Source organism: Mus musculus, chromosome 18 (genome assembly GCF_000001635.26).
Source record: "Mus musculus strain C57BL/6J chromosome 18, GRCm38.p6 C57BL/6J".
Classification (NCBI taxonomy): Eukaryota; Metazoa; Chordata; class Mammalia; order Rodentia; family Muridae; genus Mus; species Mus musculus.
In genome coordinates this window covers 18,068,645-18,083,864 of record NC_000084.6, presented here as the reverse complement: position 1 = coordinate 18,083,864, position 15,220 = coordinate 18,068,645, and positions in this window count along the sequence as shown.

The following is a 15,220-nucleotide window of genomic DNA, read 5'->3' as shown; positions in this document are numbered from 1 at the left end:
GGTCTGTGGAGCGCAGCATGTGGGGAAATAAAGGGGTGGTAGACCCACGTCCCACCAGGGCTCTGGAAGACTTCCAAGGGACCCCACAGAACCACTAGGAATGAGCGTCGTGCCTCACAGGCCATAGAACTCTGCTCCAGGGGGTGGGGAAGGCACAGTCTCAGTTCTGACTCTCAGGCACCACAGACGGCTGGGTACTACAGGAGAGCTGGTTTGGTGGTCCCTGGGCCTCACAGTGGCCCAGGTAAACTGGTTCTCACTCTTGGACACCGGAGACCTTTGTTAGTTGTGGAAGAGCTGAAAACAGGCCTGGAATGGGGGACGGGGAGGCAAAGGGGAAGTTAGTGGGAGAACTCTATCAGGTTACTGAAGGGACTAGAGAGTTTGGCTAGCTCAGGCTGCTTGCTCAGCGGGAGGCTTGGATTGGCTGGCAGCCAAGGCTGGAGCATAGGAAGGGATTCTGACAAGAGGTTTAGGCATGTGGCTCATTAGAGGGAAACCTGCTCCATTGCTCTAGCACAGTGAGTGGATCTTGTTGAGCAGAGACGGTTCATGGTCTGAAGGTGTTTATTGTAGAAAGTGTGTATGAGAGGAGAGGGGGGAGGGGCCAAGCAGACCCTTTTATAGTGGGCTGGGCTACTTTGCTGTCGCCAGGTAACAGTGGGGCGGAGCTTATCTGGCTGTAGCCATAATGACGGAAGCTTGGGACATTGTCTACATGATTGATAGTTACAGGATACCGGAGTTGAGGAGTTGATGTGGTATCAGGCACTTGTGTCTGGGAGCATAGCTTATGTTTCGGTCCCTTGTACATTTTTCTATTGGGTCTCCCAAGCATGCCTCACTCAACCAGAACACAGACTGCCTTTCATGGTCCAACAGTGGTCTGTGATGTCATTACATTCAACAATAATATCTTCTACCTTCATTTCAATGGAATCATCTATACAAGCTTCTTTTTCTATTTTAAAATACTTCAATAATAATTCCTCCTTTGATTTCATACAAACTCTTTCTTGTATTCATGAAATTATAGATTCACAGCCTCTCTTTTATGCATTTCTCTTATTTCTATTCATACTGACTGCACTATCATATCATGTTTATCAAACAGATGAATCTTTCCATGGAAAGCATATTTCTGTATCAGCCAACAGCACCTTGTCTAAAGAGATGGGGGCATATTCAGAACAGTGTTATTTTGTACAGGACAGATTTTTTTACAGTCTAATGGAATGCCTCAATATGTGCAAATATTATTTAAATTTTTTGAATGTAGACATTATTCTCACAATAATTTTATTTCTGTCATTCCAAAGTTCCTTTGTAATTCAGCCATGTATGGAGACTGCAAAAGCTGTTAGAAATCAAAGTTTGTCATTTTTCCATGTGCATCAAATGAATGTTAAGGAGTACAAACCTTATTGAGTTATTTGGGTTCTGTTTCTCTATGTTAGGATCTGTTTGTTTTCTCTGAGTATTCATGTCATCACCCAATTTAAGGTCATTTGTGATTTGAATTAATGTGCAGCAAATCTCTATGCCCAGATCACAATAAAAGTTTTAGCATTCTTCTGGGATAGTGGAGGCCAAATGCAATTTAAAACCCACAGTATACTGCACAATGCTGTTCAGAAATATATTGACAAAATATTTATACTGTGTGGATGTGATGTAGCATATTGATTGCAAAAGAAGGTTTAGAACTTCCTTAAGAGAATCTCTTAAAGCCTCAAGTTAATCTACTGCAGTAAAGAAAGAGAGCAGTAGAGAAGACAGAATTATCTTTTAAAAAGAACTTAAATTGAGAAAGAAATGGCTATGATAGATAATCTTCCATTTTATCACCATGAGACACTGGAAACAATGAAGGACATAATAAATGTGAAATACCCTTAGCATATTAACCTAAAAAAGAACTACAAAGAACCAAGTTCTATTCAAGGTTTTTATAGTTTTTATAAGAAAGTTATTCCTACCAAAGCTATAGTCCAGAAGCTTCCTGATTTTATTACTCTGTTCCTGGGTACCTGGGTAGACAGAAGTGTGGGTTTTGATAAGCATGCTCTGTATGCACTGCTGCATTCAGAGACACTTATCATATATCAAAGATACAGACTTCTGCCACAGAATCACCCACACTACCAATGTAGCTAGATGATCAAGGTCCAACATCACTGTTTTCAACTGGAACATATATAAATTTACACCAGATGATTCTCACTGCATTCCTGAGTTTTGTGGAGCAACAAAAGGGAAGATGCTAGAGAGAGAGCAGCTAAGGAAACATGGTCTTCATGCAGCACTTTCTGAAACACAGCTACTAGGCTCCTATGGCCAATTATAGAACAGTGAGGTTTAAACATAGACAGGCTTTGAAGTTTCTGGTGTGTTTTCTAAGAGATTTTACAAAACAAAAATTCTTTCAGTTTCCTATTTCTACACATGCCTGCCATACCACTCACACACACACACACACACACACACACACACACAAACGTTTATTCAACACAACATACTGCACACATGAATATATCACACACACCACACTGCACACACATACACAAACCCACACCCAAATAACACACTCAGGTACCATATACACACATACATACACACATACACCACAATATACCACACACATGTACCATAAATTCACACACAAACACATATACACCACAAATACCAGACATCACCACACACCCACCTCTCTCTCTCTCATTCTCTCTCTCTCTCATTCTCTCTCTCTCTCTCTCTCTCTCTCTCTCTCTCTCTCTCTCTCTCATAGTTACTATTCAGTTTATAAATGATATTGTTCCCTTATTAGGGTTATTTATGTAAGTTTATTTTACTGATAATATTGGCCATATATTATCACCAACTGAAGTTTCCAGTCTTGGAACGAGGTTACATCTAATTGAGCTGTTAGGGAAAGGAATGGGCTATCCAAACAAACCAGAGTGCTGGCAAAACTATTAGGTTGATCTCTACAAACTAAGAACAAGTAGCCATTGTTCAAGAAAACCATCTACACAACTCTTTGAACATGGACAATTTCAGCTGGTGTCTACCTAGAAACTTCTCCATTACCTTCTAGCATCTTTATTGCACAAAACTGCTCTACGTGCTACCAAGAGGAAAATATGAGTTCCAAGACAGCCATAGAGCCTAGAATCTATAGTCAAACTAAATACTAATGCTTTATAAAAGTAAAATAAAACATCACTAACATGTCTCCTACTGACATTCTGGTATACTCATATTCAGTGAATTCTTAAGCAATCATCAGAGGCATTTTCTCCTACATCAGATGGGAACAAATACAGCTATCCACAACTAGACAACAAAGGGAGAGGGAGAGATATTGGAGCATTCAGGCCTAAATGGGATGTCTCCATCAAATTCTACCCTAAGGTTCAGGGAACCCTATAAAAAGGGAGGCAGAAAGCTTTTAGGAGACAGAGAAGATGAGGAACACCAAGAAAACAAGGCCCTCTATACCAAAGCTCCTATGAACTCACAGAGCCTGGGACAACATTGACATGGCCTCAAGATTTCTGTAAAGATTTTCTCAAAATGTTAATTCCCATTCTCCTGAACTAAAATGAAGTACAATGAATATAGAGTAAAAAGTAAGTTTCTCTGAATTGTTTCTCAAGTCAACAGAGGTAGCTAACCTCAGATGATAAGAATACATGTGGTTTGTAAAACCAGTTGCATCATCAGGAAATGAAGGCAGGCATTCTTACTTCTTCTGAAGGCCAATTGGTAACATTTGGGGTATGGTCATTGTAAGTATCTAGAGTTACCATACTAAGAAAATAGGTCAGCTACAAACAATAGCAATACTTTAGACATCATGATTTTGTGCATAATTTAACTCTCCTCCAAAAAATATTTATCTTTATTTTAATAGATTAACTTCAAGAAGAAAGAGTAGCCCAGGGCTTCTAGGAAATTTCTTCTTCAATAAGCTTAATTGGATAAAAACAACATGAAGATAATATTCAACTATTATGAAAAACACTACTCAGACACCTAATGAATGCACTTTCAAGATTTCAGTAAACTTTGGTGTGTAGTAGATAGAGAAACAATATAAATAGATTAATTTCCTGAATTGAGTGTCAAGTGCAGTTTGGGACGTATTAAAGCACCTGTCTGAAGCATTGGTGGTATTGATAATTTATAGAAAGATACAAAACATGAAGAAAAATGCCCATCTTTTATACATGAAAAAAGTTTATATGTTCTTCAAAGTGGACAGAATATCCTGAGATTTTTCTTGGTTTGTTTGTTTTGTTTTGTTTTGTTTTTACTTTGCTTTATTAAAATTTCTATCTGGTGATATTAAAATTTCTATCTGATGATTAGCAGATCTCCAAAAATACCTGAATTATTATAATAGTATTTAATAATGCCATTCATCAGAGTTATCAACAATTTACTAATATGTCATTACATTACTCAACATAAGAAAGCTACCCTAATATTAGTTAGGATAAATTCCCAAACGTCATTCCAAACAAAAAAATGACATCTCCTTCTCCTGGTGTGAGTATTTCTGTTTTACAAACCAGATTCATGAAGAGAGTGCTGCCTAGTATTCATTTCTTTTACCTTTTCTAAGTATGTGGTAAAAACTCTAGCATTGTTATGAAATCTTTCTAATAAAGTGTCATTTTATTTTGATTAATTTTGTTCATTTCCATCTTATACATCCTAACAGATAAACTTCTTAGCTTATAGATTTTATGAAGGAAGATATTTACAATGTCCATGTTGAAGAAGTAAATTATTTCTTTAATTTCAAATTATTATGTTTTATATAGAAACAAATATACATTTTATATAAAACAACATTACATACATTAAAATTTCATTTTGTTATTACATATAAATTTATAGTGGCAAAATTCTTCATCAATATACATAATATAATACACAAGGTTTCTTTCATCATTCTCTCTTATTGCAATATAATTTATATTTCACATATAAGATATAGGATTTATTTTATTTTATTTTATTTTTTGTTTTTTTTTTTTTTTTTTTTTTGAGACAGTTTTTCTCTGTGTAGCCCTGGCTGTCCTGGAACTCACTCTGTAGACCAGCCTGGCCTCGAACTCAGAAATCCACCTACCTCTGCCTCCATAGTGCTGGGATTAAAGGTGTGCACCACCACTACCCAGCAAGACATAGTTCTTAATGAATGTAGTACATATGTTAGAGATACGCTTACTCCAACCAACGAATTCCTTCATCAGGGTACACATTTATTCATTAAACTGAAAATGTGAATTTATTAAGCTAACTGCTAAATAGCTAATAACCACTTATCATATGGGCTAGGGAGATGGATCAGATTCCCAGCAGCAACATGGTATCTCATAACCATCTGTGACCGTAGTGCCACGGTATTTGATGCCCTGCCCTGCTCTTTGTGGACATCAGAAATGCATCTAGTGCAAAGACAAACATATATACAAAATATCCTTATGTATTAATAAATAAAGTTAAAGCCAATTACCTACTGTATCTTAAGAAAAAAAGAATATGAAATAGTTTCCAACCTTGTTGAAATATTTATTTATTGCTTTATATTATCCTTTCTTGTGTGGTTGGTTGGTTGGTTAAATGATTGAAAACGGCATTTATATGTAGGCCATCCTGAGTTTAAATCTTAGTTATCTTGATTCAATTCTTACCCTCTTCCAAGAGGTGAAAGTAGAAGTATGTATTATAATATCCATTTCAATAATTTCTTGAATCACCACCTATGAAATTTGTATCACACTGCTCTCTGAAATTCTTCCACTAATATCTGTGGTATGTTAAAGAATAAAAGCTGTTGATTTGCTTCTACATTGCAGGGATATAAAAAGTGAAGTAGAAAGAAAAGAAATATAAATTTATGCAATACCTTGCATGAAAAGTAGAATGGGTACTCAAGTTCAAGACCTCCAAAAATTCAAGTGATATAGTAAGTCTTGAAAACTGACTCAAAATGATGATAACCAGTTATGTAAATCTATGATACTACTAAATGTGAATAGAAACTGGGAGAAATAAATTGGTGTTTGAATAGAAAAGAGTATATAATTGTTAGATATATGCATTTAAGGGGAAAATTATAAAGTAAAATGTCACTCATTTTACCGCCAACTATCATGTAAATGAAAACATGTTGAAATAATTGACCAAAGAAAATTAAGAAATTGTTTAGAATCATATATACTTTGAAAACAGAAACATATACACTGTTAGATTATTTTTAGATTATAGCATGAAAAATTAACCATTATGGGCAATAACTAGAGAACACCTGTGGCATGATTTCATAAAATTCATTATTTTGTTCATGTATGTATGTTTCCATGAGACAATGCATATTGAATAAACATATGTTTAACATTTATTAGGCATTAAACACAGTTTACTATTGGAAGATTTTGGAAGCATATGCTGCATACCTAAAATTATGTCTCAGGATACTGGAAGACAGACTTTAATGAGAATAGGCTTTCCTTTGTAGACTCTGCATGCTGATGATAATTATATCTTTGTACATAGCTTTTTAGAGAAAAGAATGAAACACAAAGGGAAAAGAACTCAATGATCAGTAGAATCAGGAAGCATGAGTATAATGGAATTATTCTAAAATTGAGTTTTAATTCAATTAGCTTTCTATTAAGTCTCCTTAAACTGCAGAGTAACACTTATGACTATGAAATCATAGGAAAGCTGAAACCCATCGTTGAAATGATGTTGAGTTTGAAATAGAGATATATTCATGAATCAGAAGACATCTGAGTAATGACTGCAGTCTATATGTATAAAAAAAGAATGCCAAGGCTTGTGAGTAAATGTTATTCCTTCAAATGTCATGTAATAGAAGAATTATGATGAAAAGTTTGAGAACCCAGCCCGGTGATAAATGTGCCTCATCTCCAAATAAGACCTGCACATATCCCAGACCTCTTAACAATTTTCTTCTCCCAAAAAGGAAGGAAAAATACTGATTGGGAAAAAAAGACATCATAACAAAAATATAAGTAAGTGAAGATATAGTCTTAGATTTACATTTTTGGGTTTTCAATAATAAAGCTATATATGATTTTCTGTATTTTCATTTTACTTACATATACAGAAACAACTATTTTTGTCCTCCAGGACAAAAGAAAGGTTCTGATTGTTGTATCTACTTTTGATCTAACATCTCTAAAATTTTTATTACAGTCAACCTAGAGGATTAGATATAATAAATAAATTTTGTGTGTGTAAATAAAAAATATTATTGAAAGTCCCAATATTTAAATCTCTAAATAGTTAAGTATTACTTTAAATCCTGGTGTTTTATTTGTTGCTGTGATATTTTAGAAATGGAATAGGAGATATCAAGGGAAAAATAGCCTAACAAGTGAGATATCAGACAGGAAGACCTAGAATATATATAGTTTCACAAAGTAATCTTTTTATTAAAGCAATGGTCCAAATGATACTAGTTAACTCTGTATGAATTCAGAAAACACCATGTGACTGATATGAAAATGAGTTTTCCATTCTGTGCTTCTAAGGTTTCATTATATAAAATGTTTTGGCACTTTTAATAGCAATAATGAATATATTAAGATTTATATAGCTTGATAAAAGAAAGCTCTTTAGGAAGGTTAATGTAAGTGATTGTGAAACAAACGTTAGTTTACTATATAAAACAAAGTATGATGTGTTTAGTGGTCTTCAGAAGTAGTCTTGCTTTAATGGACATGAAGTAGGCTATGGTACTTGCATCTTTAAATGAAAACATACAGAAAGAAAAAAGAAAGAGAAAATGAAAGTTTTCTGCTTGCCTCATGTCCTCAGGAAACAAGGGAAAGTGGAGAAAGCTGTGAATTCTCAGAGAAGATCTAAAGGTTTCAACACAGTCATTTTATTTTTTTTTTCATTTCAAAATAAATTGAATGGAAAAATCTAAAGTTATTCTGAGAAATTTCAATGGATACCTTCACTAAATTGAAGAATAGTAAAACAAATCCATGCAAACTGTACTCATTGAATAAAAATCACAATGTCACAAGACTTCCTAACTCCAGAAATGGTGTGTTCTCCAAAGAAAACAAAGAAATGTAATAGCAAGAGACATAAGCAAAGGCTATATTCTTTTGGAAACCTTTTCATGGAAAACCAAGGTACATTAATCCCGTTAATTATCCTTATTAACCTTCCTAAATGCTTTTACTACAGTGGAAAATGTATAGCAGAACTAAATTGAATTCAATGATAAACAGGAGGGAAAATAGACCTATTCTAAAGTAAATCATAACATGTTTAAAATATTGAATATTCTCCATGAAATCATATGCATATGGAATGACTTCCATAAAATGCTTGAAAGACATGTATTGTAGATACCATTCAAGTTAGAGATTGAACTACTATACTATGATCTGGGTTGAAGTTTTTAAATAGTATAAAGTACTAAAACAAAAAGAACATACTTTTTAGAAAATGAGAAAGGAGGAGCCATTTTATGTAGTGAAAAGTTAACTTTTACTGCATATTTTAAGGGTATATTGATTTTTAAAAGAGAAAAGAGGTTTTTCTTCCTCTACTATTTTTCTTTTTTCTTTTCTTTTTTTATGTTTGTTAAAGTTTATTCTATCAGCCAGATATTCTTGTTAGCAAACATCTTCTTTTCTTTTCTTTTTATCTTATTTTTTATTGGTTATTTTATTTATTTACATTTCAAATGTTGTCCCCTTTCCTATTTCCCCTCTGCAAAGTCTCCATCTCACTCCCACTGCATCTATGAGGGTGCTCCCGCACCCATCCAGCCACTCCTGCCTCTCTGCCCTGGCATTCCTCTACACGGGGTCATAGAGGCTTAACAGGACCAAGGGTCCCCACCCATTGATGCAAGATAAGGCCATCCTCTGCTACAAATGCAGCTGGAACCATGGGTCACTCCATGTATATTCTTTGGTTGGTGGTTTAGACCCTGGGAGCTCGGGGGGTGGGGGATGAGGGGTATGGTTGGTTGATATTGTTGCTCTACCTATGGGGTTACAAACCCCTTCAGCTCCTTCAGTACATTCCATAACTCCTCCATTGGGGTCCCAGTGTTCAGTCAAATTGTTTACAGCAAGCATGCACATCTTTATTGTTCAGTCTCTGGCAGTGTAACTCAAGAGACAGCTATATCAGACTCCTGCCAGCAAGCACTTCTTAGCATAAGCAATAGTGTCTGGGATTAATATCTGCAGATGTGATAGATCCTCAGGTAGGGCAGTCTCTGAATGGCCTTTCCTTCACTCTCTGTTCCACTCTTTGTACCTGTATTTCCTTAAGACAGGAGCAATTCTGGGTTAATTTATTTATTTTTTTAAGAAATGTGGGTGACCCGATAACTCAACCACTGGATATGGTCTCTATGGGTTCTCAATCCCCTGTGTTGGGCATTTCAGCTAATGTCATTCCCATTGGATCCTGGGAGCTTCTTGCTTTCCTGGAATCTGGGACTTTCTGTTAGGTACCCCCAGTTCCCCATCCCTCATTGCTGTACACCTTTGTTCAATTTTTCACCCTCTGTACAACTAACTCTTTGTCTCCTCCCACACCAGGTCCTGTTCCCTTTTCTCTTCCCCTCCTATCTCCCTCATAACTCCCTCTCACCTTCTACCTACCATGATTATTTTGTCCCCCCTTCTAAGTAGTACTGAAGCATCCACACTTAGTCTCCCTTCTACTTGACCTTCATAAGGTTTGTAAGTTGTATCATGGGTATTGGGAGCATTTTGGCTAATATCCACCTATATCAGTGAGTACATTCCATGTGTGTTCTTTTGTGAATGGGTTACCACACTCATGGTCCCCCCCCCCATGGCAAGATTAAGAGTTTTTTTCTGTATTTATCTATTTATATATTAGATTCTTTATTTACATTTAAAATGTTATCCCCTTTCCTGGTTTCCCCTCCAAAAGCCCCATTCCCTCCCCACTACCCCTGCTCCCACCAATTCCCAATTCCTGGTCCTAGCATTCCCATACACTGGGGTATAGAGCCTTCACAGGACCAAGGGCCACCCCTCCCATTGATGACCAATAAAGCTATCCTCTACTATATATGTGGCTGGAGCCCTGGGTCCCTCTGTGTGTAATCATTGGTTGCTGGTTTAGTCCTTGAGAGGTCTGGGGGTACTGGTTGGTTCATATTGTTGTTTCTCCTATGGGGCTGCAAAACCGTTACACTCCTTGAGTCCTTTCTTTACCTATTCCTTTGGGGACCCTGTGCTCAGTGTATTGGTTGGCTGTAAGCATTCACCTCTGTATTTGTCAGGCACTGGCAGAGGTTCTTAGGAGACAGCTATATCAGGCTCATGTCAGCAAGTACTTGTTGGCATCCACTATAGTATCTGGGTTTGGTGAGTATATATAGGATGGATCTCCAGGAGGGACAGTCACTGGATGGCTTTTCCTTCAGTATCTGTTCCACACATTATCTCTGTATATCCTTCCATGGGTATTGTGTTTCTGCTTCTAAGAAGGAATGAAGTATCCACACTCTGGTCTTCCTTCTTTTTGAGCTACATGTGGTCTGTGAATTGTATCTTGGGTATTCTGAACTTAGGGGCTAATATCGACTTATCAGTTAGTGCATACCATGTGTATTCTTTTGTGATTTGGTTACCTCACTCAAGATGATAGTTTCTAGTTACATCCAATTGCCTAAGAACTTCATTAATTCATCATTTTTAACAGCTGAATAGTAATTCAGTATGTAAATGTACCACATTTTCTGTATCCATTCCTCTGTTGAGGGACATCTGGGTTCTTTCCAGCTTCTGGCTATTATAAATAAGGCTGCTATGAACATAGTGGAGCATGTGTCCTTATTACAAGTTGGAACATCTTCTTGGTATATGCCCAGGAGAAGTATTGCTGGACCTTCCTGTAGTACTAATCTGAGAAACCACCAAACTGATTTCCAGTGTGGTTTTACCAGCTTGCAATCCCACTAGCAATGGAGGAGTATTCCTCTTTCTCCACATCCTCACAAGCATCTGCTGTCCACAGAGTTTTTTGTCTTAGCCATTCTGCCTGGTGTGATGTAAGAATCTCAGGGTTGTTTTGATTTGCATTGCCCTAATGTCTAAATCTTGAACATTTATTTAGATGCTTCTCAGCATTTTGGTATTTCTCAGTGGGGAATTCTTTGTATAGCTCTGTATCTCAATTTAATAGGGTTATTTGCTTCTCTGGAGTCAAATTTGAGGTCTTTGTATAATTGGATATTAGCCCTCTATCGGATTTAGGGTTGGTAAAGATCTTTTCCAAATTGGTTGGTTGCCATTTTGTCCTATTGATAGTGTCCTTTGCCTTACAGAAGCTTAGCAATTTTATGAGGTCCCATTTGTCAATACTTGATCTTAGACCATAAGCCATGGGTGTTCTGTTTAGTAAAACTTGCCCTGTGCTCAGGTGCTTGAGGCTCTTCCCCACTTACTTTTCTATTAGTTTCAGTATATCTGGTTTCATGTGGAGGTCCTTGATCCATTTGGACTTGAGCATTGTACAAGTTTCTTTTATGATTGTGGATGCCCTTACATTAGTAGCATAGATGTTCATAATTGAGAGGTCACCTTGGTGATTTTACCTTTGATGAGTACGAAGTGTCTGTCCTTATCTTTTTTGATAACTTTAGGTTGAAAGTTGCTTTTATTCGATATTAGAATGGCTACTCCAGCTTTTTTCTTGGGACTGTTTGTTTGGAAAATTGATTTCCAGCTTTTTACTCTGAGCTAGTGTCTGTCTTTGTCACTGAGATGGGTTTCCTGTATGCAGCAAAATGTTGGGTCTTGTTCACATATCTAGTCTGTTAGTCTGTTTTGGTTTTTTTGTTTGTTTGTTTGTTTTTTGTTATTTTTTTTAATTGGGGAATTGAGTCCATTGATATTAAGAGATATTAAGGAAAACTGATTGTTGCTTCCTGTTGTTTTGTTGTTAGAGGTGTAGATATGTTTATGTTTCTATCTTCTCTTTGGTTTATTAATAGTAGAATATTTTCTTTCTATTTTTAGGGAGTAGTTTTCTTCCTTGTATTGGACTTTTGTGTTTATTATCCTTTGAAGGGCTGGATTTGTGAAAAGATATGGTGTAAATTTGTTTTTGTCATGAAATACCTTGGTTTCTCCATCTATGGTAATTAAGAGTTTTGCTGGGTATAATAGTCTGGGCTGACATTTGTGTTCTCTTAGGGTCTTCTGGCTTTCATAATCTCTGCTGAGAAGTCTGGTATAATTCTGTTAGGTCTGCCTTTATCTTTATATGTTACTTGACCTTTTTCATTTACAGCTTTTGATATTCTTTCTTTGTTTTGTGCGTTTGGTGTTTTTATTATTATGTGCCAGGAGGAATTTCTTTTCTGGTCCAATCTATTTGGAGTTCTGTAGGCTTCTTGTATGTTCATAATGTAATCCTCTATATAAACAAACTCAAAGAAAAAAGGCACATGGTCATCTCCTTAGATGCAGAAAAAGAATTTGACAAAATACAAGACCCCCTCAAGCTAAAAGTGTTGGAGAGATCAGGAATTAAAGGCCCATACCTAACCATAATAAAAGCAATTTACTGCAAACAAACAACCAATATAAAATTAAATGGAGATATACTTGAGCAGTCCCAATGAAATCGGGTAAAAGAAAAGGATTCTGACTCTCCGCATATCTGTTCAATATAGTACTCTAAGTGCTAGCTAGAAAAATAAAACAACAAAAAGAGATCAATGGGATACAATTTGGCAAAGAAGAAATAAAGGTATCACTATTTTCAGATGATATAATCATATGCAAAAGCAACCCCAAAAATTTCTACCAGAGAAATTCTCCAGCTGATAAACAACTTCAGCAAAGTGGGCAGATATAAAATTAACTCAAATAAATCAGTAGCATTACTTTAGACAAATGATAAAGAGGCTGAGAAAGAAATTAGAGAAGCAACTCCCTTCACAATAGCTACAAATAATATAAAATATCTTGGGTTAACTCTAACAAAACAAGTGAAAGAACTGTGTGACTATAACTTCAAACCTCTCAAAAGTGAATCAAAGAAGATCTCAGAAAATGGAGAGATCTCCCATGCTTATGGATTGGCAGAATTAATATAGTAAAACTGGCAATCCTACCAAAGGCAATCTACATATTCAATGTAATCCCCATCAAAATCCCAACGCAATTCTTCAAAGACCTCAAAATAGAAATTCTCAATTTCATTTGGAAAAAAAAAAAAAAAAAACCTTGAATAGTGAAAAATGTTCTTAATAAAAGAATGGCTGATGGAAAGACTATCCTTGACTTCAAGCTTTTCTACAGAGCAATAGTGATAAAAAAAAAAACTACATTGTATTGTTATAGAGACAGACACACTGGTCGATGCAATAAAATTGAAGATCCCAGAAACACACACACACACACACACTTACAGACACTTTATCTTTAACAAATATGCCAAAAATGTACAATGGAAAAAAGAAAGCATCTTCAATAAAAGGTGCTACTCTAACTGGCTGTCAGTATGTAGAAAAATTAAAGTAGACCCATATTTATCACCTTGCACAAATCTCAAGTCCAAGTGGAACAAAGGCAACATCATAAAACCAGAGATATTGAATCTAACAGAGGAGAAAATGGTATAGAGCCTTAAACTCAATCTCAGATAGGAAAATTTCCTAAACAGAACTCTAGTGGCTCATGCTCTTACATCAAGAATTGATAAAAGGAAAAGAACTATAAAAAGAATCAATCAAAGCAGGAACTGGTTCTTTGAGAAAAATCAAAAAGATAGATAAACCTTTAGTCAAACTAATCAGAGGTTACAGAGATATTATCCAAATCTACAAAATCAAAATTTAAAAGGGAGATATAACAACAGAAAGTGAGGAAATCCAAAAAAAATCACCAAAGCCTACTACAAAAGCATATACTCAACGCAACTGTAAAATCTGAATGCAATGGACAATTTTCTAGACAGATACCAGGTACCAAAGTTAAATCAAAATCACATAAATGATCAAAACTGTCCCATAACCCTGAAAGAAATAAAAAAGTTTATTAATAGTTTCCCAACCAATAAAAGTCCAGCACCAGATGAATTTAGTGCAGAGTGCTATCAGACATTCAAGAAATATCTAATACCAATACTCTTCAAATTAATTCCACAGACTAGAATCAGAAGAAACATGATCCAATTCATTCTATGAAGCCACAATTACTCTGATACCTAAACCACACAAAGATCCAACAAAGAAAGAGAAATTCAAACTAATTTCCCTTATGAATCTTGATGCCAAAAAACTCAATAAAATTCTTGCAAACCAAATCCAAGATCACATCAAAAAGATCATCCATCATGATCAAGTAGGCTTCATCCCAAGGATGCAGGGATGATTCAATATATGGTAATCCATCAATGTAATCCACAATATTAAAAAAAAATCTCAAAGAGAAAAAACACATGATCATTTTATTAGATGCTGAGAAAGCATTTGACAAGTATCTAACACACTTTCAGGAAAAAATTCTTGGAATTCAAGTAAACCTAAATATATTAAAAGTAGTAGAGAGCAAACCAGTCACCAGTATCAAGATAAACAGAGAGAAACGTGAAGCAATCTCAATAAAATCAGGGATAAGGATGTCCACTTTCTCACTACCAGTTCAATATAGTACTCAAAATCCTATCTAGAGCAATTAGAAAATCAAAAAAAGGTCAAAGGGATACAAATTGGAAAGGAAGAAATCAAGCTATCACTATTTGCAGATGGTATGATGGTATAATTAAGTAACCCAAATAATTCGACCAGAGAACTACTAAACCTGATAAACAATTTTAGCAAATTGGCTGGATATAAAATTAACTCAAACAAATCAGTGGTCTTCCTCTACTCAAAGGATAAACAGGCTGAGAAAGAAATTAGAGAAATAACACCTTTCATAATAGTCACAAATAATATAAAATATCTTGGTGTGACTCTAACTAAGCAAGTGAAAGATCTGTATGAGAAGAACTTGATGTCTCTGAAGAAATAAATCAAACATCTCAGAAGATGAAAAGATCTCTCATGCTCATGGATTGGCAGGATTAGTATAGTAAAAATGGCCATCTTGCTGAAAGCAATCTACACATTCAAGGCAATCTCCATCAAAATTCCAAATCAATCCTTCAT